This window comes from Vipera berus (assembly GCF_964194415.1).
Source record: "Vipera berus genome assembly, chromosome: 1".
NCBI classification, from domain to species: domain Eukaryota; kingdom Metazoa; phylum Chordata; class Lepidosauria; order Squamata; family Viperidae; genus Vipera; species Vipera berus.
Window position 1 is genome coordinate 286,287,199 of NC_138202.1, and position 25,334 is coordinate 286,312,532.

A 25,334-nucleotide genomic window follows, 5' to 3' on the forward strand; every position below is an offset into this window, starting at 1 on the left:
GTGGATCTTAGCAGTGTGGCTTCATGTAATTGACAGATGGAAATTTTGTCAATGTGCGGATTTCTAAGTACCCAGGCAAGAGTTTGTGGTATGCACCCAATATATCAATAACTACTAGGACCACCACATCTGGTTTATGCCATAATCTTTGAAGTTTGATTTTCATATTTTGATACTTTATGATCTTCTCCATTTTTTTTCTTCTATTCTACTTGTAATCTATTGGGGTTTTTTTACTTGTACTGATTCACATGTCTGTTTAAATGCTGCTTAAAGGTTGCTCAATGGTGTGTCTATGTAATGGTCACTGACTAAGCCAGACTTCTTGTCTCCAAGAAAATCATTGGTAGGTTTGGGGTGGGAATGGGTTCCTTTAAACCTATTGGCTGCCGCCTAGTGGCCAACCATATAAGTAGCTGTGCAGCAGCCACTGTTCCAGTTCTGTTTTGCTTGAATCCAATAAAGCATGTTCCTGTTTGCAACCTTCCATATCCACTGTTTCTCTTTTCAAATATTATTATGGTCTGTCACACAATCAACCAGATGTTCAGATTGGATTTGACATTTTTGTCTACCTACTGAGTCCTTTTCAAGGACCTGGGATAAGCAGATTATTATTATTCGAAAAGCCTTTGGTGAGGAACTTTGTCAAAGATTTTTGAACATCCACACATACAATGTTAAGAAAATAAAGTTCTAAATTTTAAGAATTATAAAAGGATGGTGAATGCATGCTAATTTCCCTCCAGCAAGATTTGTTTCTTTAGATGCTTAGTTATTTTTATTTTTTTTAAAAAATTGATTACTATATCTATCAGTTTCTTGGGACATACTTTGAGCCAACCATCCCATGATTCCCTGCATAGTCCCTATCCTTATTTTAAAAATTGGTACCGCCTGTGATACTCAGCCTGAGTTGAGGGACAAGCTACATTTTTTTTTGTTATGTACACTTGAGCTGTTTGAGTTAGGATGTCACATCTGAATTATTTAGTAACTCTCAGATGGATGGCCTTAGGCTCTTGTGCTTTGTAACTATGTAGTCTCTTAAAGGGCATTCCGTGGACCTTTGGCATATAGCCATGTCTTCAAAAAAACACTGGCTCCCTCGGCCAAGAAGTGGAAGATGAGCACCATACCCTAGAATTGGACACGACTGTATATAGGGAAACCTTTATCTTTACTAGTCTCTTAATATATTTTACCTGTGTTTGCTTTAGCTCTTCTGATTCTGGAGAATGTCAATACAAGGTCAAGTCTCTGTCCTCCGTTTTTTTGTGTAATTATTGTTTCTGTTTCAAACCCAGAGAAATACCCCAAAACTCTTGTGAAGCATCAGGAGTGATATAAACAGCTGGTGATGATTGAACTGTCTTATTAGGCAGATTTTGTATTCCCTTCTTTGTGCCAAAAAAAGAGAGTCACTTTTCAAAAAGATGTTCAAGGTCACTCTATTCTTCTATAGAATTTATTTTTCAGTTCAGAGCAAAAGTCTAGTTATAACATAGCTTTGGGGGAGAGACAGCTCCACAGAGATGCTGTAGCTCAAAATAAGCCTCATTTATACACTGTGCTATTGAGAACTGCTTCCTAATATGTCTTTTATGTGCCTTAATAATTCTTGCATCTCTCACCTTTTAATGTTTACAAAGAAGTAGGTTACAGAATACTGCAGATTATTTCTCGATGTTCTCTTTAACACACTACTCTATGAGGTTCCCACACAGTGAGTATTCATCTGCTTTGCTCCATTTAAATCAAAATTATCTTTTTCATAATTTTTGTTGTCCAGTAGAAAGAAAGCTAAATTGTTCCCAAATCAGCAGGAGCTCCAGAAAGTGAAGGCTTTCGTAGGGATAAGTCCAATGGGGAACAATAGACTTTACTTGATTCAAGTATTCACAGGACAAGGTTCCTTGATGGAATCTATTTATAATATGTGCTATCTTATTATAAATGAAGAGTTACCAGCAGCAGCTGAATCATCCCTCACGATCCTGCTCACAATCTCCATAAATGAAATTCAAATTACTTTTTAAATAATTCAGAAAAATGCAACGCACAGAGATGGCTAAAACTTGTGAGATTTCACTTGTGAAATTTCTCAAGTGCTTTCAGGTAAGAATGGCGAAGACTCATGCAATATCTTGCTAATTCTTTGCACTGCTGTATGACAGCTTATGTGATCTCAGTATGACAACACAGGAGTTACATTTAAACATCTTGTAAAAAAAAAACACTTGCAGGTTTTTGTCTTTGTGCATCCAGGGCAGAATGGAATCTTGTGTGTAGGATCCAGTCTATATGATCGGATTGTTATTATATTATCCATAATCACGTTTTTTTTAAAAAAAGCCAGTTTTGAAAGTACAGCTTTTTATAGCTGAATTTTGCAGCCATTCAACTATTTTATGAAATTAAGAAGTTTTATTGAACTGTCACCACTGTTATCTTTTTATTCCAAGGGTTTTTTTGCTACTGTACTTTACTTTAATAATAAAGCATAAATTACAATAAGTCATTTTTCTTGTCTGTAATAGCCAGCAATTATTTCCAGTAGGGTGAACTGAGTCCCGGCATGCTGCTTTTTGATAAAGGTTTTTAATATTTGCATTTTTCCCCTAACTGCCTGCCACAACAAAGAAACTGGTACCATCACACTATTTTTAATAATAAAATATAAAACTGTCTTCTTTGTCATATTCACAGCTGAAAGTCATCTTTTTCTTGACTGTGATGCACATGTGTGCATACACCCACCCAATCTTCTTAAATAAAAATGATGCTATTGGACTGTGTAATTGCTAAGTCTGTATAGTGAGAAATAGGATGCATTTATTACTGATATAAATGCACCAGAATATACAATTTCACTGCTTCAGTTCCATAGCAGATGTAACTTTCATGGTTCCTATGTAATTTATTTAAGGGATGCGGTGGCTCAGTGGGTTAGGACGCTGAGCTTGTCGATCAGAAGGTCGGCAGTTTGGCAGGTCGAATCCTGAATGCCGAGTAGCAGAGTGAGTGCCTGTTACTTGTCCCAGCTTCTGCCAACCTAGCAGTTCGAAAGCACGTAAAAATGCAAGTAGAAAAATAGGGACCACTACGGTGGGAAGGTAACAGCGTTCCGTGCGCCTTTGGCGTCTAGTCATGCCGGCCACATGACCACAGAGACATCCTCGGACAAGCGCTGGCTCTTCGGCTTTGAAACGGAGATGAGCACCGGCCCCTAGAGTCGGAAACGACTAGCACGCATGTGCGGGGGAACCTTTACCTTTACCTTATGCAACCTCCTCCAACAGCCTCCTCCAACCTCCAATACTCTATTGAAGGTCCTACCTAGAATATCCAAGCTGCTCCTGTCTTTAAGCAGATAAAGCTGCAGATATCAAAAGCAGGAAGTGGTTCTGTGTCATTCTTCCGGAGCTCTCACACCTTTCTATTCCAGGGGCAGAAAATATTTGTCTGTTGGTTTGCCTCCTAGGTTGACTGGCTCAGAAATAAGAAACTGAGGCTGCCAGTCTTTGCCTCCTGGTGATGTGATGTTGGAGTATCATATTTTTTTTAATAATAAGTGTGTTGACTCCAGGCACAGAAATGAGTGAGTGATATAACCCTGCCCTTCCCCAATATCTCCTCAGGTAGCTTAGGTTGGAAGACAGCTATAGAATATCACCCAGCAACATCTACAGAAAACCATGATGACCAGTGACAACAAAGATGATTAAGGGACTGAAAGCTAAAACATATGAAGAATGGTTGCAGGAAATGGGAATGTCTACTTTAATGAAAAGAAGGACTAGGGGTGACATGATAGCAGTGTTTCCATATCTCAGGGGTTGCCACAAAGAAGAAAGGGTCAACCTATTCTTTAAAGCACCTGAAGCAATGGGTGGAAATTAATAGAGAAGAGAAGCAACCTAGAACTAAGGAGAATTTCCTGATAGTTACAATTAATTGAATCCGTGGAATGACTTGCCTCCAGATGTGGTGGTGTTCCAACACAGCAGGTTTTTAAGAAGAGATTAGACAACTATTTGTCTGTAATATTATAGGATTTTCTGCTTGAGCAGGGGGTTGGACTAGAACAGCCATGCTGGCTCAGGAATTCTGGGAATTGAAGTCCACGAGTCATAAAAGAGCCAAGGTTGCCTACCCCTGGACTAGAAGACCTCCAAGGTGTCTTTCAAGTCTTTTATTCTGTTATTCTATAAATGTATATGGTGATGTCACCACACAGACACTGCCATTACATATCTATGTCCTGATATCTGAAGTAAATCCATCACTTATAGTATTTGCATGACATGATCATGGGCATGTTATTATTTGTTCCCCTCATCCCCACCTGTGAACACTCATGATGTCATTCTGTCCTAGGGGTGAAGTGAGGTTGAACTGCTAGGCTAGTCTGCTTTTCTGTGTGAAATGGAGAGTGAGAGGTCATCTTATCTTTTGCCTCAAGCAATAAAATGAAATCACTAGATAAATTGAACTTTGAGGGTGAGTGGTTTTTTTTAGATGTCACCCATCCTGATCAGTGCCCCACTGCCTCCCCCACCTCCCATGCCGGAGTGATGTATTGATTTGTAACTTTTTAAAATAAAAACCCAATAATCCATCTGATCCAAGTACTTTTTCTGGTTTGATATTTTTACAGTTTCAAAAGCTGTAAAACCTTGTCGTTGCAGATCCATTCATAATTTGTCTTTGTCTCTCTGTAATCCTTGATAGATTTTGTTTTTTTAAAAAATATTCCTCTATTTTCTCCAAAGGAATAATATGTCCTTTATATAAATTAGAATAATACTGATGAAATGCTTTTCGCATAGTCACATTATCTATTACTATAGTATCTCCCTCTTGGAGTTTTACTATAATTTTCTTTTCTTAATTTATATGTAACCATTTTCAAATTCAATTGTTTCACATAGTTTATTTTTAATTCTGTTTCTTTTACTGTTAACATTGATAGGTATTGCTATAAAAGTTTGATTTCATGAGAGATTCTTATGTTCTCTGGGAATTTCTTCAATTTTTTTCCTCCTTCTTATCTTATACAGAATAATTTTCCTGAGCCTCTTCTCTTTGAGTTCAGCATTATATTATATGCAATAACTTCTAATAAAAGCTTTATTTGCATCTGATTCTTAAATCAGTGCCAAATATTATTTAACTCCTAACTCTTTCAGTTTTGTTATTCAGAAAATGATGAAATTTATCAAGAGAAATCTTATCCTGCCATAAAAGAACATCTCTCTTAATCTCTCTTAGAATAATTAATTCCAAAGTGGATAAGAAAGGAAGCTGGGCTTATTGGCCATAAAGGCTACATCATGGCTGTGAACTTAGATGGAATCCAATGCTTCCCAGAGGCTTAACTTGCAAGCCAACTGCAAAAATTTCCATTCCTGCAGTTGACTTATGAGAAGCAGCTGTCCAGAGAACAAGTGGGTTATTTCACACTCTCTCCTTCACCCATAGAGATTTCAGTATCCATTATTGGCGTTTTGGGTGCTGATAAGTACCACGATCTTCTATTCTAGTCTATCACAAACCTCACTAGAAGCTTGATGCCAGAATGATTTAGATAGTGGAGCCTAGTACTCCTTGAAGCTGTCATGGACCTACTGACCTTCTTTTTTTCCCCCCATACTGCACAAGTTATAGATTGAGGTCTCTAAACTTTACAAATTGTCTACATTTCAGGGTTGCCATTCTGAATGATTTGTAGGATTTTAAGGGTGGAATTGAAGGTGTTTGGTCTCCAAGAGGCCTCTTACTTGAATTTCCATCGGGTTAAGGGACTACAGGTTCATTAAAAAGAAGTAATAGTAAAAATAGTAATAATAGTAGTAGTAATAATAATAATAATAATAATAATAATAATAATAATAATAATAATAATAAATTATAAAATTGTGCTATCAAAAATAAGCCATTTTGCCAATAAACACCATGCTGTGGAGGTGAGTGAAGATGCTTCACATAGCCTATGATCTACAGACTGTCCACTTCTACTTTATTTGGACCAAATTAACATAAAGAGTTCTCCAGTATCTTCTATGGAAGTTCACCCAAACATGGCAAACTATTGATCTGTGCTCATGATAGCATTTGATATTTGCTCTGGCAGCTTCATCAGGTTGTTTTTTTTTGGGGGGGCGGCACAGTTGTTTCATATTTTAAATCAATTTGTCCTGTTTATGTTCAGTAAATCCCTTAAAACCAGCATGTCCCCCTATTCCCTGGGGAAAAAAATATAATTCTTCCCCACAAGTTCTTTTTATCTATTTTCCACAAATAGAATTGGCTGTATAAAATTTCTGTTTAAAAATATTTAAAATTATTTAAAAAGCTTTCTCCAGCTTCCCTCCAGTGGGAGGGTTTGACAGGCCCTCCAAATTTTATCTGAGTCAGTTCAATGACATTACAGTTGATGTCATTTGATGTCAGTGATTTGTATTGCCTACGATGTCTGGCAATAATATTGATTCAAGATAACCCACTTCCTCTGAGTGCATCAGCAAAAACTGTTTTTCCACTGGAGGGTGCTATGCCTGAGTCAATCTTTGCAGCTCATTTTTGCCATTCTGATTCATTCGAGAATGCTGTCCAAAACATACAGTTAATGAATCCTGATGAGCTCGTATTTAGGACAGGTTGGGTAAGATTACTGTTTTATGTCAGAATGTTAACAAAAGGCATTTGAATTAGCCCTCACAAATATTTTGTAATCGCCTGTTAGAGATGACAGCAAGGGTGAATGATGAATCAAGAGTGCAGGTGGAAACATGCTCATTCTGTGAAATATACCTGTGTCCTTCTTGGCAGACATGTTTTACCTGTTCTAGGAGGACATGACTAACAGTAGCTCTTCTATGTGTGCTGCCTCTCACACATTCAGCGTGTGCAGGCCATGGGAACGGTAGGAAGGGGCAAAGTGTTTGTGTACATTGCCTTCCATAATGATATGCACTAGTTCCATTATATCATTATAAGATGTCTCTTTCTCATCATTTCTACTTCCTCTTGCTAGTTTGTCATCAGATCAGGTGGGATGTAATCCTAGTTCATTGTTAAAATGATTGATAGGAGGGCAATAATTGGTCAATACTTGCTCGTGTTACTCTGGCTCACAAGATTTCATACCAGGATGGACTTGGTATATTTTAAGGAAAAATAGGTTTGAGTGAAGCTAGACTAGGCCTGCTACCATAATATAAAAGGCATCCAAAACAACATTTCATTCTGCCACTTTCTGAAATTCTGACAGTGCCTTCCATCCAGTTCTGAAAAGGTTGCGAATCACTGCTCACCTCTGACTTGTCTTCCTTTGCAATCCTCCTCCAGTATGCAGCAGTCTGGAGGTAGCCTAAAGTCCAATCCTTGCTTTTTGCTCCTTTTGAAAAAAATAACACACCCACTCTAATCAGGTTGTGGAACTACAATATCCTTCATTGGCACCAGGTTTTTGTCAACTCCCTTCACTTGCATGAAAGTTGTTCTTTTAAAATAATAATAATAATAACAATAATAACAATAATAACAATAACAATAACAACAACAACAACAACAACAATAATAATAATAATAATAATAATAATAATAATAATAATAATAATAATAATAATAATAAATAAAAATAAAAATAAAAATAAAAATAAAAATAATGTTCTTAATGCCAACATAAAAAGTAATTGTTCAAGTGGCCAACTAACTGCAAGACAGATGAGACATGTCTACTGTTAATCAGGTACTTGCATGAAAAAATCCTTGCAAAACTGCAGGAAAGAACAAGAGAGACGTCCCGCCAAACATCCACCTGCAAACTGGCAGTTCAGTGGTTTCCAAAATGTGGCGACTGGAAAGACATTGCAGTACCGTAGATCTGGGATGCATGAAAAGGTGAGCATGGGATGCAAAAACCGCTCGTGTCAAAGTACAGAAAAAATCCAAATTACTTCAGCTACAATAACAGAATTGTCCCACCTCCTGAAATTGGCAATAATGTGCGAAGATTCTTAGCATTAACTTTTTTCTTTCCTTCTAGTCAAAGAAATGGGTGGAGATTAGTCCTGTGAGAAATCACTGACAGGGGGCACATCACTCCAGGCCTGTATTCTGAAGACTTCCTGGAAACCATGTCAGTCAGTCAGTCAGTCAGTCAGTCAGATGCTGCTGCAAGGCATTTGCCCATCTAACACTTGGGAGGGGCATTCCTCTATTTAGTTCTCAATTCATTACTCATTAAGCAAAAAGGCCATCATCCAGTGAGTGCCCTAATTCTAATAATTGGTGTTTGACAGTGATGGAAACACATTTCTTTCCTGCCCTGAAGAACAAAAGTGGACATATATCAAATGGTTGCTGCTGCTGTTCTTGGCATCGTTCCTATCTAACTGCAGCTGGATGCACATTCGTCATGGAGTTTATTATTTTTGGGCCAGTTGAATTAATAATCCTCATCTCAAAGCAGCACTCTGACTAATGGGAAAAGGAACAAAAAGTCATTTTAAACCTATTAAAAACAAGAACTTTACACCATAACTTTAATATGAACATTCAGTGCTATTTATACTATAATAAAACATTACTAATCATTCAAAAGAGTAAACTTAAAGGGTTTGTTGTACTGCCCTTTCGGAAGACTGAAAGACCAGCTGTGTGTATGAACCACAGAGCAATCCTGATAAGGTTCTGAGCAATTTCCCCAGCCAGGGCAGATGATACGTCAGTTCAGTTACTATCAGATTTTGACATACTTATACAATTTGATATTCTTTTTATGGTTGGGGATTCTGTCAATAGAGATACGTGTGTAATAAAAAAAGAGTTGGTTTCTTAAATCTAAGGCTACCCTCAAGCACCCTTCATTCTTAGTCATGGCTTTTTCTAAACTCCACTTCATTTTCAGTCAAGAATTTAAGCCTTTTCAGTGGACATAAAGATTTGGCAGGGTCTTTTATTTCTCAAATCTTTTATTTGCTTATGCTTGGATACTCAATTACCATATGGATGGCTATGTTCCAGTAATAGTAAGAAAATCTTTTTTTCCAGCAATTGCTAGGTAATCTCTCCTTTCTGTGTCAATTTTCACAGCATGACGCATCTCAAATAATGAAAAAGTGCCTTCCTTTTTTGTCTGTCCTTGAAAAGCATTCCGACAGTTGTTTTGATTGAAATGGACTTATCTGAGTCTCTATCAGAATGAGGTCTTTGCAAGACAACCCTTTTTTTGCCACTTTTAATTTTATAAATATTAATAAACAAAGGCAATATCACAAAAAGGTAGCAAGCTGTGTTCATGTGGCAGTTAGGGGGAATACGAGGCTGAGCCCAACTTTTTAAATGTAGAGGTTTCATGACATGGTAAGAATCCCAAACGGTGCATCCCAAACTGGCTCTAGACATTTGGGTATGCCCATACCGTAGTATGGCTTATCTTCCAATTTAATTAGGAATTTGAAAAAAATTCTTTCTTTCTTTCTTTCTTTCTTTCTTTCTTTCTTTCTTTCTTTCTTCTTTCTTTCTTTCTTTCTTTCTTTCTTTCTTTCTTTCTTTCTTTCTTTCTTTCTTTCTTTCTTTCATTCTTTCATTCTTTCTTTCTTTCTTTCTTGTTGAGCCAGGAGTTTTACAGTTACAATTTTCAACCCAGACATTTTTTTCTGTTTCGCAAACATTTTCATCGTACTCACACAATAAGTAATTTTACTTACCTCAGTATCCATTGGGGGGGGGTGTCAGATGGCAACAATTCTGCAAAATTATATTTAACTCTCAAGCGAATACAAATATTTAAGGAATGTGCTGTTACTGCTTTTCTCTATTTAACTGTTTTTCAGAAGTCTTTTTTCAATTTTGGCACCCCCTAAAATTTGGTGCCCATAGGCTGATGCCTTTTCATACTTACTCTGGAGCCAGCCCTGCACTTAGTGTCAGTGTATCACTTTACACAGTGTTCTAACACATAGCATTTTTAGATTGCTCCCTCATCACAGTATGACTATTTTTCAGGAAGTATTACACATACTAGATAATCAAACAACAAATCAGCGAACACCTAGAGGCAAACAAAGTCATTACTAAAAGCCAACATGAGTTTGTCAAAAACAGATCATGCCAGAGAAATCTTACTGCATTCTTTGACCAAGTGACAAAATTAGTGGACCAGAGGAATGCTGTGGATATAATTTACTTGGACTTCAGTAAGGCATTTGATAAAGTAGATCACAACCTACTACTTGATAAGATAGGAAAATGTGGGTTAGACAGCATCACTACCAGATGGATTCGTAGCTGGCTGACTGGCTGTACTCAGAGTGTGGTCCTCAATGGAACTGCATCTACATGGAAGGAAGCATGTAGTGTAGTGGGTGCCCCAGGGCTCTGTTCTAGGGTTCAACATCTTCAACATCTTCATCATTGAGGGGATAGATGGGGAACCCATCAAATTTGCAGATGACAACAAGCTGGCAGGAATAGCCAACACTCCAGAAGATAGGCTTAAGATACAGGAGGTTCTGAACAAACTGGAATACTGGGCGCTATGTAACAAAATAAAATTCAGTGGTGAAAAAAGTAAAGTTTTACATTTAGGCAAGAAAAACCAAACATACAGGTACAGTATAGGTGGTGCCTTGCTCAACAGTAGTAACTGTGAGAGGGATCTTGGAGTCCTAGTGGACAATTACTTAGATATAAGCCAGCAGTGTGCTGCAGCTGCCAAAAAAGCCAACACAGTGTTAGGCTGCATTAACAGAGGGATAGAATCAAGATCACGTGAAGTACTAATACCACTTTACAATGCCTTGGTAAGGCCACACCTGGAATACTGCATCCAGTTTTGGTCACCACGATGTAAAAAAGATGTCGAGACTCTAGAAAGGGTACAGAGAAGAGCAACAAAGATGATTAGGGGACTGGAGACTAAACCATATAAGAAACGGTTGCTGGACTTGGGTATGTCTAGTTTAATGAAGAGAAGGATGAGGGGGGACATGATAGCAGTGTTCCAATATCTCAGGGGCTGCCACAAAGAGGAGGGACTCAAGCTACTCTCCAAAGTGCCCAAAGGCAGGACAAGAAGCAATGGATGGAAACTAGTCAAGGAGAGAAGCAACTTGGAATTAAGGAGAAACTTCCTGACAGTTAGAACAATTAATCAGTGGAACAACCTGCCTCCAGAAGCGGTGAATGCTCCAAGACTGGAGGTTTTTAAGAAGAGACTGGACAGCCATTTGTCTGAAATGGTATAGGATTTCTTCCCTGAGCAGGGGGTTGGACTAGATGACCTCCAAGGTCCCTTCCAACTTCTTCTTCATCCTCCTCCTCCTCATTATTATTACTTCACTTCACTGGAACTGGAGGGAGACTGTTAGTTGGAAAATTGACGCCCCCCCCAAGAGAGAAGCAAAAGGGATGCGGTGGCTCATTGGGTTAGGACGCTGAGCTTGTCGATCAGAAGGTTGGCAGTTTGGCGGGTCGAATCCTGAGTGCCGCATAACAGAGTGAGCGCCTGTTACTTGTCCCAGCTTCTGCCAACCTAGCAGTTCGAAAGCATGTAAAAATGCAAGTAGAAAAATAGGGACCACTACGGTGGGAAGGTAACAGCGTTCCGTGCGCCTTTGGCATCTAGTCATGCCAGCCACATGACCACGGAGACATCCTCGGACAAGCACTGGCTCTTCGGCTTTGAAATGGAGATGAGCACCGGCCCCTAGAGTCAGAAACGACTAGCACGCATGTGCGGGGGAACCTTTACCTTTACCTTTAAGAGAGAAGCAGGCATTTCTACTTCATTTCTCTTTGTAATTTTTAAAAGACCTTGGATTTAGGGTGGCATATTCTATTTGAGAAGCTATTGCAAAATCAGAAGAAAGGGGACGCTTATTATTCTAGAATCTCAGATTGCCCTTGTTTTTTTGAATGCCATTTAAGATTTGTTGATGTCTCCTACTTGAGGGGGATATATATGGTTCTAGATTGGAATTGCTGGTGAAACCCTTGAGAAGTTGGGGTATGGTTCTACCAATGCCTGAGAAAGTCTGGAGAGGAAACAAAGACACAGCTCCTGGACCTAAACAGGATGTTCTTTCGCTCTTCTTCTTGCTATTATTCCTTGTGGAATATTTCTGCATCTCTATATCTTATTGCAAGATTTTATTGCACTAACTGGATGATTTCACTGGGTGTATATTCATTCAACCACTTACTCCAAGGGAAACATCCCTGATTAAGAAACCAGGCGACACTCCTCCCTCAGCCAAGCCCATCGCAGGAGAAGAGCGGTGTCATTCATAAAGAAAATCTTCTAATAAGCTAAGGTGTCATTTTATTCATGGCAGGGAACAATACAGGTTACAACAGAGTCAAGGTTGCCTCCTGACTGATGTTTTCCCATAGACTTATTTTTACTACTGAAAATAGAAACATCCATTCTACAGCTGTAAGGCCTATGAAGTAATTGCTTTACAGACAATTAGAGACTGGTGTTTTCCTGAGCACTTTGGTAAGGCAACCTCAAGCGCCACAATCAAAACTTTTGTTAAAATGTGTATATTCACATAAATAATTAAGCTATAGCCTTCCAGGTGTATCGTGTTTTTTTTAAAAAAAATGAATGGATAAGTTCTATAATTTAAAATTATTGTTAGCCTTAGTGATATCCACGCTGCTATTTATTTGTTTGAGCTTCTCTTAATTGTCAAACAGGTTTGATGCCTAGATTTCATTAAAACTCTCATTGTTTGTGGCCAAAGTCCACATGTGACAGCAGGAACACGAACTAAGATCATGTGGAGGTATAATTTTAGAATAGAATAGAGCTGGAAGGGACCTTGGAGGACTTCTGGTCCAGCCCTCTGCTCAAGCAGGAGAATCTATTCTATACCATCTCAGACAATAATAATAATAATAATAATAATAATAATAATAATAATAATAATAATAATAATAATAATAATAATAAATAATAATAATAATAATAATAATAATAATAATAATAATAATAATAATAATAAGAAGAAGAAGAAGAAGAAGAAGAAGAAGAAGAAGAAGAAGAAGAAGAAGAAGAAGAAGAAGAAGAAGAAGAAGAAGAAGAAGAAGAAGAAGAAGAAGAAGAAGAAGAAGAAGAAGAAGTTGGAAGGGACCTTGGAGGTCATCTAGTCCAACCCCCTGCTAAGGCAGTTTTTAAAAATTTCCAGTGATGAAGCACCCACAATTTCTGGGGGCAAACTATTCCACTAGTTAATTGTCCTCACTGTCAGGAAGTTTCTCCTTAATTCCAGGTTGCTTCTCTCTTTGATCAGTTTCCAACCATTGTTTCTTGTCCTGCCCTTTGGTGCTTTGGTGAATAATGTGACCCCCCCTTCTTTGTGGCAGCCCCTCAAATACTAGAATAATGCTAGCATGTCTCCCCTATTTCTTCTTTTCTTTAGACTAACCAAACCCAAGTCCTGCAGTCATTTTTCGTATGTTTTAGTCTCTAGGTCTTTGATCATCTTAGTGTTGTGATTCAGGGTCAGCCTGTGGGTTCAGCAGTTGGGTCGGACGACTCAGAGGAGGAGGAGGGGGGTGTTGAAGAGCTTGCTGAGAATAATATTGAGGCTCCACAGAGCCCTCAGCCGGGCCCCTCCCACCTGGTCACAACGCAGACCCAGCTGTGTGAGCCTGACAGCATGGATGAAGATGACCCACAGCTGGCCCTGTTCAAGGACGCCCGATGCAGGAGGCAGTCAATCAGGAGTAAACACAGGAAGGCAATGGGGCACCTCGGAAGGAGGCAGAGAGAAGCCACGCCCTGAACTGTATAAAAGGGGAATGCGTGGGAGGGCTGGTTTGCTGAAGGCAACCGCTTGAATAGCTCCTGTTTCATGGTTCGTGTCTTGTTCTGTTTGCTTTTGTGTCAATAAATTTGGCAAGCTTAGTTCCAGCCTCTTGCCTTCTTGTAAAAGGGGTTGTCCCTGCCTTTTCTGCAGGGCCAGTAGCAGGCTGGTACAGAACACTTAGTTGCTCTTCTCTACATTTTTTCCAGATTCTCAACATCTTTTTTGTGATATGCTGACCAAAATTGGCTGCAGTATTCTAGGTGTGGTCTTACTAGGGTTTTATAAAGTGGTACTAATGCCTCGCATGATCTTGATACTATGCCTCTGTTTATACAACCCAGGATTGTATTAGCTTTTTTGGCTGCTGCTGCACGCTGCTGGCTCATGGTGAAGTGATCATCCACTAGGACTCCAAGGTCCCTCTCACAGTTACTGTTTTTAAGCCAGGTCTTGCCCAATCTGTACTTGTACCCTTGATTTTTTTTCCTGCATAAATGTAAAACTTTGCTTTTCTCCACATTGAAACTTATTTTGTTGGATAGGACCCATTGTTCACGTTTTTCAAGATCTTTTGGGATCCTGAGTTTGTCTTCTGGGTGTTGGCTACTCCTGGCAGTTTAGTGTCATCTGCAAATTTGATGAGTTACCTTTCAATTCCCTCATTTAATCATTGATGAAGATATTGAAGAGTACTGGGCCTAAGACAGAACCTTGTGGTACCCCACTGCTAACTTCTCTCCATGTGGATGTAGTGCCGTTGAGGACTACTCAATGAGTATGGCTTGCCAGGCAGCTACAGATCCATCTAGTGGTGATGTTGTCTATTCCACCTTTTTCTAGCTTACCAAGGAGTAGGTTGTGGTCTACTTTATAAAATGCCTTACTGAAGTCTAAGTATGCTATGTCCACAATATTTCCCTGGTCTATTAGTTTAGTCGCTTTGTCAAAGAATGAAATAAGATTGGTTTGGCATGATCTGTTTTTAACAAACCCATGCTGGCTACTGGTTATAACTTTGTTTGCTTCTAGTTGTTCGCAGATCTGTTTTTTTTATTATCTTTTTTAGGATCTTCCCAGGTGTTGATGTTTGTGCTGCCACCATGTGGTTGTTTTGGGGAAAATAACAGCATGCTAACTCAGAGCCAGCCCTTCCCTATTCTGTCCCTATGTTATGACGTATTTCCTTCTTCTCCTGACTCTGTGCCTTCACCCCTCCCCTTTCTGGGACGGACTTCCTCCTTCTCCTTGTTCCTTTGTGTTTCATCTCCTCCTCCATAACCGGCAGATACACGTGCAGACACTGTGAGTCGTTACTGTCTTTTGACCTTGGAAATACCATGCGTTTATCATCTACCTCACCTTCTCTGCTGTAATCTTCTCTGCATGCAAATAAAGGTACTTCTGGATGATAAAAGGTACTTTCATGAGTTCTGCTATCTGGCAAAGGCTGTTAACAGTGATAGTATCCGCTTATACAGGCCAGGCACAGGGGTCTTAGCAAGGGGAAAAATCATTAAACGACAGTCTGATCCAGAATAATGTTAAACTGATTGGTCAGAGTTTCCCACACTTCTGCTAGTGTTTGCATTATATTAAATTCCAGTATGACATGGTCACTTTGGCCCAAGGTTCCAGCAAATTCAACTCCCTCTATCACTTCTTCTCTGTTAGTTAGAATTAAGTCAAGTATGGCTTTATGTCTAGTTCCCTCCTCCACCTTTTGGATGACAAAGTTGTCAGTTAGGTTGGTCAGGAATCTATTTGATCTCCCACTCGCTGCAGAGTTTGTCTCCCAGTTGATATCTGGATAGTTGAAGTCTCCCATTACTACTGTGATATGCTTCCTACATACATTCTGATTGGTTGGGTGGCCTGTAATATACACCTATGGTAATGTTACTTTTTCTCTCTTTTATATTCACCCATATACATTCTGGAGAGATTTTATCTTGGATCATGTGCATTTCTGTAGACATGTAGTGTTCTCTTACATATAGTGCAACCTGTTTCTTTTGAACAATTTGTATCCATCCATCAGTCCATACCATTCATGGGTTTCATCCCACCAGGTTTCTGTAATGCCAACTATGTCATACCCTCCCTCGTGTACTATTACTTCTGTTTGTTCTCCAAACTTTGAGCATTTATATATAAGCATTTAAGACTTTTATGCCTCTTTGTGGGTATGTTTCCTGCATCTCCTGATTGTTGTTTGGGTTTTTCTTTTTTCTCATCTCTGCCTACCTCATTGTTTGATTTGTTTTCTTGGGATTTATGATTGATTTTGGGTTCTAGAGATTCTAAAGATTGGTCACCCTCCCCCCCAATTTTAGTTTAAAGCCCTTGTGATGAGTTGGGCCAGACTTTTTCTGAGTACATTTTTCTCTGCTTTCATGAGGTGCAGCCCATCCCTTGCCAAGAGTCCTTTGCATAGGAAATGCAGTCCATGATGCAGGAAACCAAAGTTTTCTTGGTGACATCAACCCTTTACCCAATGGTTTATTTCTAGAATTCTTTTTCCCCTCAATAGGTGTTGGCCTTTTGTTGGGAGTATGGATGAGAACACTATTTGTGCTCCAAGCTTCTTAACTTTGTTGCCTAGTTGTTTGTAATCTCTCACTGTTGTACTCAGGTTCTTTGTTGTGTCATTCGTCCCAATGTGGAGGAGGAGGAAAGGTAGTAATCATTAGGCCTAATTATTTTGGTTAGGTTCTCAGCCACATCTTTGATTTTTGCTCCAGGGAGGCAACATACCTCCCTGGATTGTATGTCTGGTCTGCAGATGGATGATTCCATTCCTTTGAGGATAGAATCTCCTATTACTAACACTCGCCTTCCTTTTGAGGGGGGATGAAGTCTGGGGTGCTTTTCTGTTTATCTCTGGTGTGTTTGTTGATGTGACTTTTTTAGAGATATTTGAAGTGACTTTTTTAGGGATATTTGAAGTTGTTTCTTTGCTAGGTGTCTGCATGTTTTCTTTGAGGGGGAGGTTGTGGGTCTGTGTGTTTCCATCTAAGGGGAGAAATCAATTGCTCAGTTTTAGTGGAGCTGTTTCTGGTTGGGTTGGGTTGGGCAGAAGGGTTTTGTTAGTTGTATGCTGCTTCTTTCTTTGATTATTGTGTTTCCTTCTATGTGTGACATACCTCCATTTGTCTTCCTCCAAAGATTTATCAGTAGGGTCAAATCCTCTGGGAGTTATTTGTTCATTAATTGGTTCAGTTTGGGTAGAGCTTTCTTTTGCATATTGGGTAGAGTTGTCTTTAAGTTTCTTACTTTTTCCTCCAGTAGTTTACATAGTTTACATCTAATGCATGTATAGTTTGGGTGATTTTTGGGCATAAGCGCATACATGGAACATGTATTGCATACCACAATAGTATGAGTCACCTGTTCCATGAGTTTGTTGTTTGAAAATCCCTCTTTTTCCTTGGTGGATGTGCTTTGTTTCTAGTTTCTCTATTTAGATAATTATGCCTATTTTTTCTATGCTTTTTTCTGCCTGTTGGTGCTTGTTTTTTTTGACTTGTTATTTAGGTCTAGATAAAAGTATGTGGCAGTATGCCCTTTGGTTTTAATGGAAAAAAATGCAGTTTATATTGAAGTTAAAAGTTAATGTTAGGATAGGGTTGTTTAACAAAGGGAAGTGCTACTTTCTCCTCAACAAGGGATTTGCTTTTTGCCTTCTGCTCTCTGCCTAAAAATTCATCGTTATCTTTCCTTTTCTTAATTTGCTCCTTATTTATCTCTGTGCTCTCTGCCTTGCTTTTTTGACTGCCTTCCTGTGCTCAGCCGGTCTTTCTAATTGCCCCCAGTTGCCTCCAGCTCATCTATGTTCAGCTAGTTTTTCTGTGATGACCTGGTCTAATAGCCGGTCTTTCTGAGCTGAACAGGTTTGCTAGTTGGTTTTTCTCTGCTGAGTAGGTTTAATAGGAGAGCTGAGGACTCTCTGATAATGTAACTATTTTACCAGATTCCTGTAAAATACTAGGATTTTCAGTACCTCAGGGCAGGGAAATGAGACTGGAGGTGGGGGATAGGGACAAATTGTTTTTGTGGCAAAGTTCCTCATGTGGGCTTGAGGAATGTGTTTAGCACATGTCAGCCCTTTGAGGAAGACAAGGATAAGGGATAGGGATGTTAGGGATGCTAGAAATGCACTGAATTGTTATAAGTTGGTAACAGGATCTTGAGAACCTGTCCATTTTTTTTCTCTGCCCCATCTTATAAAAAAAAACTAAAGGTGGGCTTATTTGTATTTGTATTACCATGATTTCCTCTTTCTCAGGACTGAGACATCTTTTCTGAAACTCTCCCCTTAATAGTTTATCCATCCCTTCCTCATTCCCAGGGGCAGGTCTATATTCTTTCATGGCACCCCTACATATCTGAAAGTTGGAAAACCCATTCACAATATCAGCTCTGACTTGGAGAAATGGTTGAGATAGGAAATGTAATACCTATTGCTTCTTTTGTAGCTGGTAGTCAAGCATATGATTTGTACATTCAGCATCTGGTCTGCCCAAAGGACCCTTACAAACAAAAGAAGAATGAATGCTCCAATATCTGAATAATTGCTACCAGCCCCAAGAAATTACATTCTGTCAAATAGACCACAGACCTGTTTTTCTCTAAAACTGATCTATTTGTTCATTAATATTTGGGCTAGTCAAGCTGTCGAAGATACGCAGATACAGTTTGTTGAAGACACTGCACAGAACTGGATTTTTCACGTTTAGGACTGGCCCTACCATAGGGCAGCATGGGATGCACAATTCAATTAAAGGAATCTAGAGATGGGGCTGATTAACCTAGCCCAGGAGTAGGCAACCTTGGCTCTTTTATGACTCGTAGACGTCAACTCCCAGAATTCCTGAGGAGCTGGCTCAGGAATTCTGGGAGTTGAAGTCCATGAGTCATAAAAGAGCCAAGGTTGCCTACCCCTGACCTAGCCTATTGTCCATTAGTATGACATAGATGACTATGTTCCTCCCCCAATCTTTGATAGTGGTGACGTTGATGATAATAATGCCACTCTTAATTTAATTATTGTTTAGATCATGAGGACTGAAAAAAAAAATCAAAGAAAGGAGCAAAAGTTGATAACCTGCTCAAGAGTCATGATGCAGCAGAATTTTGAAATTGTGATTGTTTTGTGAGTGGGGCCAATGGCAATGCATTCTCTGGATGCCTCCAGGCATTTCAGCTCTGTATCCCACAACAGCAATTGTGTAATAGAAATGCTATGATGAATTGATGGGTTCATTAGTCTATAATTTAAGAATCAATGGGCAAAGCTTCATAAAGAAACACAGCTCACGGTGGCAAAGTTCCAGCAGTTTAATTGCAGCAGGAGCTCAATGTCGACATTTATTTTCTTAAATGCTTCCCAAGAACAAAGAAAACAATCACACACATTGAGAGGCTGAAGGGTAATGTGGCAGTTGGGCAAGTTTGTGTGTGTTTGTGAGACAGGGAATGAGAATGAATAGCTTAACTGGAAAATCACTTAGAATAGCTTGGCAGTATTTTCTCCAGTATTAGAAATCGGTGCAGCTGACATATTTTTGCATTCCCTAACTAGGCTGTCCTAGTGAACATGCTGAGCAAAACCAGCTGCTGTCATGGTGAGAAGGGAAAAAAGAAAATGGCCCATTAGTGGTGGAAATTGTAGACCCTGGATGCATCATACTGTATATGTTTAGTGGAAATCATTGATCTATTACTAAAGACACAATCCACCTAATGGGTTGGATATAGATTTATTCCTATGGAAATCAGTAAACTTAAGTAAGCCATGACTGAATTAAGTCAATGACTTGATCTGTCCAGTGGTGGGATTCAAATATGTGAACAACCGGTTCTCTGTGTGGATGCCACTTCCAGAAGTCCATTCTGGGTCTGGGCAACAAAAAATCAGCTACCGGTTCTGCCTAACTGGTGTGAACTGGCTGAATCCCACCACTGGATATGTCCCACTTTAAGCATGGCTGAGCTTTGAAGCCACTTGTTACAACCTAGTGATGTTTTAAAAGAACAGCCAAAAGAATATAGATTGTTCTGTAGCGCATATCTGTGCTTCAATTCACTTTCAAGACATTTTTATACTTGTAGGCTTTGAGAAATATTTACAGTTACTCCAAAGACCTGAAGATGTTATATTATTTGGATTAGTTTACCATCCACTATGATGGCTCTTAAAATATGCATGCATTTTCTCAGGGACCAGCTGGATTTAACACAAAAGCCATGCAGTGCTATTTTGAGTTTGGGTATGGAGCTTGCAATCAAAGCTGGACACTCTGAGCTTCAAAAGACTAGCCCAACTGGATTGTGACGTATTGTAGCTGACTACTTTGTGTCTCATAACTCTAGTGATGTGCGACACTGCAAAACCTCCATCCCTAACCAGCCAGCCAACTTCTATACTGATGGAATAATCAAAATATTTGGAAGGCATCAGGGGTACCCATTCCAGGCATCAATACAGTCACTAATTTCCACAGATTCAGTGCTGAGTGTCAACAGTAACTTTTGTATGTCAGTATCATGCCAAAAGCCAACAAAGAGTGGCTTTGCAGAAGACCTTTTCCTTCTTCAGTCCCTCTGAGAAAAGGAGGAAATGTTTTGAGAAAAAGAGTAAGAACCTTTATTTCCATACAGATATATATAATTAAAGGGATGCGGTGGCTCAGTGGGTTAGGATGCTGAGCTTGTCGATCAGAAGGTCAGCAGTTTGGCGGGTCGAATCCCGAGTGCCACGTAACAGAGTGAGCGTCTGTTACTCATCCCAGCTTCTGCCAACCTAGCAGTTCGAAAGCACGTAAAAATGCAAGTAGAAAAATAGGGACCACTACGGTGGGAAGGTAACAGCGTTCCATGCTCCTTTGGCGTCTAGTCATGCTGGCCACATGACCACGGAGACGTCCTCGGACAAGCGCTGGCTCTTTGGCTTTGAAACAGAGATGAGCACTGGCCCCTAGAGTCGGAAACGACTAGCACGCATGTGCGGGGGAACCTTTACCTTTACCTTTATATATAATTAAGAGTGACTATCTCACAGAAAGATTCCCAGACAAATATTTTAGAAAGTATTTTGATTAATGTATTCCTTTAAAACATTTAGAATCAAATATGGAAATAAAATGTAGCCAGACATTTTTTTTAAAAATGACAAATATAAAACACACACACAAGCCCAAAGAGCTTTGTCAAAGGACATCCAAAGCCTTTGGCTGCTGCCATCACCAATTCCTGCAGGCTTAGCAGCACCACTGCTAAGTCTGCATGAAAGGGAACTGATGGGAGCTTGGATAGTAATCTTCAAATATCTGAAATATTGTCTTGCAGAAAGGGATTGGATTTATTCTCTGTATCCCCAGACAGCAGGATCAGAATCAATAGGTTAAAATTACAAAGAATGAGCTTCAGACTTGAAATCCAAAGGAACTTCGAGACTGTATGAGCTGTCAGCCAGTGGAACAGACTGACACGATGTCTAGCTTTCCTTCCCTAGAGGTCTTCAAACAGAGACTGGAGGATCATGTGATAGAGATAATTTAGTGGATCTAATTGGTGGTTAAACTAGATGACTTCTATGGTACTTTCTAATGTCAATTCTGCGATGTCATAGTAGCTGCTGCTATGCCTTGTTATTTACAAAATGTGTTACTAACAACAAGGAAAGCACAAATGGAATTAAAAACTACATATCATTTATTGCAAAAGCAACCTGAAAAAGTGTTTGAAAGAGAGCCAATTATAAGGTCTTAAGTTACTTGATGCTGAAAATAAACAGGTGTTCCTGCAGACTTCCTGGAAGGCAATCGATTTGGATGTATTATATGGAGACCTGGTTTTCTAGAGGATGAATAGGGACTGTTCAAACTTTTTCCTTATACTGTGCCATTTCTCCTCAAAACTTTGGCTTACTAAATTCTGTCAACCTCTCTAGCAAATAATACCCCATGGTAATCTTTCAAATTCAGGCCAATGCTATGGAAGACTAACAGTTCTGGCCTCTCAAGAACTGTTTATATAAGTCAATTTTGAAGTAGGTCATTGTTAAAAGGTCTTCACACATTTGCTCATGAAAGGGACCTGGAGTTATTAGATGTGTGATAAAGCTGACTAATACAATACTGAAATCATAAATATAAAATAGAGATGTGCAGGTTACTGGAGTTCAGAGGTGAGGAACCCAGAGTCCTGCAGATGTTCACGTTTGAGCATTTAGCCCATTGCATATTTTCTCTGCAGACTCTACACCTAGCCTTTCCTAAATTGGCATCCAGCAAATGTGTTTTAAGGCAACTCCAAATGGTCTCTGGGAGCACCAGCCAACATGGTCAAATGCTAGAAGTTGCAGCTTAAGAAGCCTGGTAGGATTGTAGATGTTCCAACCCTTGTCTAGGTTTTCAAAGAACAGAGACTTACCATGATTGTCTTGCACTATGGTTTTAAACCACATTTTTTATTTATTTTTTTTATTTTAATTCCATTTATATCCCGCCCTTCTCCGAAGACTCAGGGCGGCTTACAAGCTTAGCAGTAGTAGTTACTACTACATAGTAGTAGTACTACTACATAGTAGTAGTTTTAACCATTCAGTCATGTTAGACTCTTGGAGACTTTATGGCCAAGTGCTCTCTATGCTACCCTGTCAAACACAGCTTCTTTCAGTTATTGGATGTTTGTCTTTGTACCATCTTTGATGATATCAAGCCAGTTAATTCTTAAAACCCATACTATGGACTTAAAAACTGTAAAAGAATAACATTCCAGTCATTTGCAGTTAGTAACTCAATGACAGTTAAAGACAACGTTTTAGAAGGAATGGGGGAAGAGATGCTAAGAAAGAACAAAATATGATACTTCAGTCAATCAATTAATAAAATCTTTGTTATGGTCATAGACCAGCCTAAGAAGGTGATACCACCCATCCCATTTGTCTGCTCCTTGGAAATTATGTCTAGGACTAAAGTCTAATGACAGGTTCTTTACTGTCTCATTGTATGCATGTGCCTGAAAAAAGACATGATAAAAGATAAAGCTACAGTTAATAATATAAATGTTTTGTCTGTTCCCAATCTTGCCAAGGAATCATGGCTTTCTTTTGAGTCATGTAATGGGAGCCAATAAAATATGCATGTCACATAAGTAGAAATGGCTGGCCACAAGAGATAACTGATACTGACTCCCCCTCCCCATGTTGCTAAGGAAATAAAATCCTAAACTTTATTTGTGTTGCATTCAATGGTACTTAATGGCTGTGAGTCTTTATCTGGCATGTCGACACCCCCAGCATTTACAGGGTTGTAGACTAGACAGGCAGCTATGGAATTATAAATGAAAAACTGGTTGTCGAGACATCAGCAGAACGAGCAAGGCAAGGGGCTTCTTCTTATTTATTTATTTTTTAAAGTCAGCCTTGGAGAGGAGACAATTCTTTCCTATTTCCATTTTTTGTGGGGAGGGGGAGGAAGCAAATTCTACGGCACCAGCAGAACAGCTTTAATAGCGTCTGAGAGGATAATAAGAGAGGAAGAAAACACCCAAGAGGCAAAAAGAAAATATTATCTGTAGGAAATTAAACCAGATCTCAGCAAATAACAACAATAACAGATTTAAATAAAGCTTCAGACACAGATGAGTGATTAGAGAGTGAGCATTAGCAGGACCCGGAGAATAAGCCCACAGCAAAAGAACAGCTTTGTAGCACCCACTGAAAATCCAAGCCGTATCAATGATCTTGAAGTGCTGCTTTGTTTGGCATCCATTATTCATGTTTGGCATTACAGAAAATGCAGCCTTGTGATGGAGCATTTATAGGAAGCATCCCTGGAAGCTCAATGGTAATTGGGAAGGAACTGACAGTAGCACCTGCCCCTTCAACCTTCAGTCCCTGGGCATGAAAGTTAGAATAAATTCGGCGATTAGACAATGTGTTTAGCCTGCAGAAATCCATTGGAAAGAATATAGGCCAGTGCTGTCTTCTCTAAGAGAAAGCAGGAGACACTGCTGCATGGTGCATTTTCATCATGTGTTTTGAAAAGGGGAGGACAGAAACTCTGAAGAAGAGAATGACTCTGCACAATGTTGTTACATGATTCATCCCACTTCTCTGGTAATCCAACCTTTATAGCATCTTGGTTTCTTTAAGAGGGGTACCACTAAAGATTGATTACTGTGTTAGACTAGTGGTATGCATTTACAAATATATGAGGTGGATATTGTAGAGTCTCATAGGTTAACCAATTGCAATATTTCTCCGTCAAATTTCTAAGAAGCTCCCATCATCTTCCAATTTCTGTGGGGAACATCACAGATTCTCTGCCTTTTGCCATCTACAAGTTATAGATTTTGATGCACAAGTGGCAAAGGGGTCACAGCCATTCTCTTTCTGTTAGGATCAATAATTATCAAGTTGAGTAAGAGATCATTCATGCCAGCACCAGCACAATACTGTAATGACATAATAAATGGATGAGCTACATGGGATAATAATACTCATGATTGGGAAGAAGCTTCCTGCATCCTAGGAGACAATCTCCTCAAATTCCCAAACCAAACACGTGGTCAACAGGGACGATGAAATTGGGAAAGAAGAAAACCATTCCTGGAGTGGGACGGATAACTTGGAATATGTTTTCCAAGCCAAGTCCTTTTGCAAGCAATGGATTTGGCAACCAAAAATAATAAAAAAATTGTCTCATGCCTTTCAAGACATTATTTGGCATGTGAAATTGCTGCTGCAAGAAAGGTTGATATATGTATATATATATCTCCTTGGCAGGTATTAAAATCTGAAACATATTATTAAGAAATCTGGCAAAACTGTTTGACAGCCACAGTCCTGCTCCAAATTTCCCAGCAGTTAAGTGATCCAAAGCCTGGGAAAAGCGAAACAATACCAAATTATTCACATTTGTTAAAAATGGATTGCAAATATCTGCAAACGATATCCAAGTGACAGGAGGAGGAGTGGTCAATGAACATTAGGGTGGCAAATACATTTTTAAAACATACAAAAACAATTCTGAGTTTGCTGATGAAAACTGAATTGGCAAAGACTTACTCGGAGGCAATTATTGATTAGTAATAAATGAAAATATTAATCCACAGAGAAGGGCCATATATTGTGGTAAGTCATAATTTTATTTACTTTGTTTCGGCCTAGTGTCTGTGTGAGCAGAACCATCAACATTCTAAATGTCAAAGGGCATGCCTCATTATACCAGATGACATCACTGCTCTTTGAATTGCACTGGTTTCCAGTTGCTTCCAGGTACAATTCAAAGTAAACTTCACTACTTATAAAGGCGTTTATGGCATTGGCCATGGTTACTTGAGGGAGCACCTAGCTCCAATAGTTCCTATCCAGCTTCTGTAATTGGGCAGAGTGGGTCCATTCTGGGTCTTTTGGGGGAGGAAAACAGTATCATTTCTTGGTAGCCAGGAAGCACACCTTTTCTATCACAGTACCTAATGTATGGAACAGGATCTCAC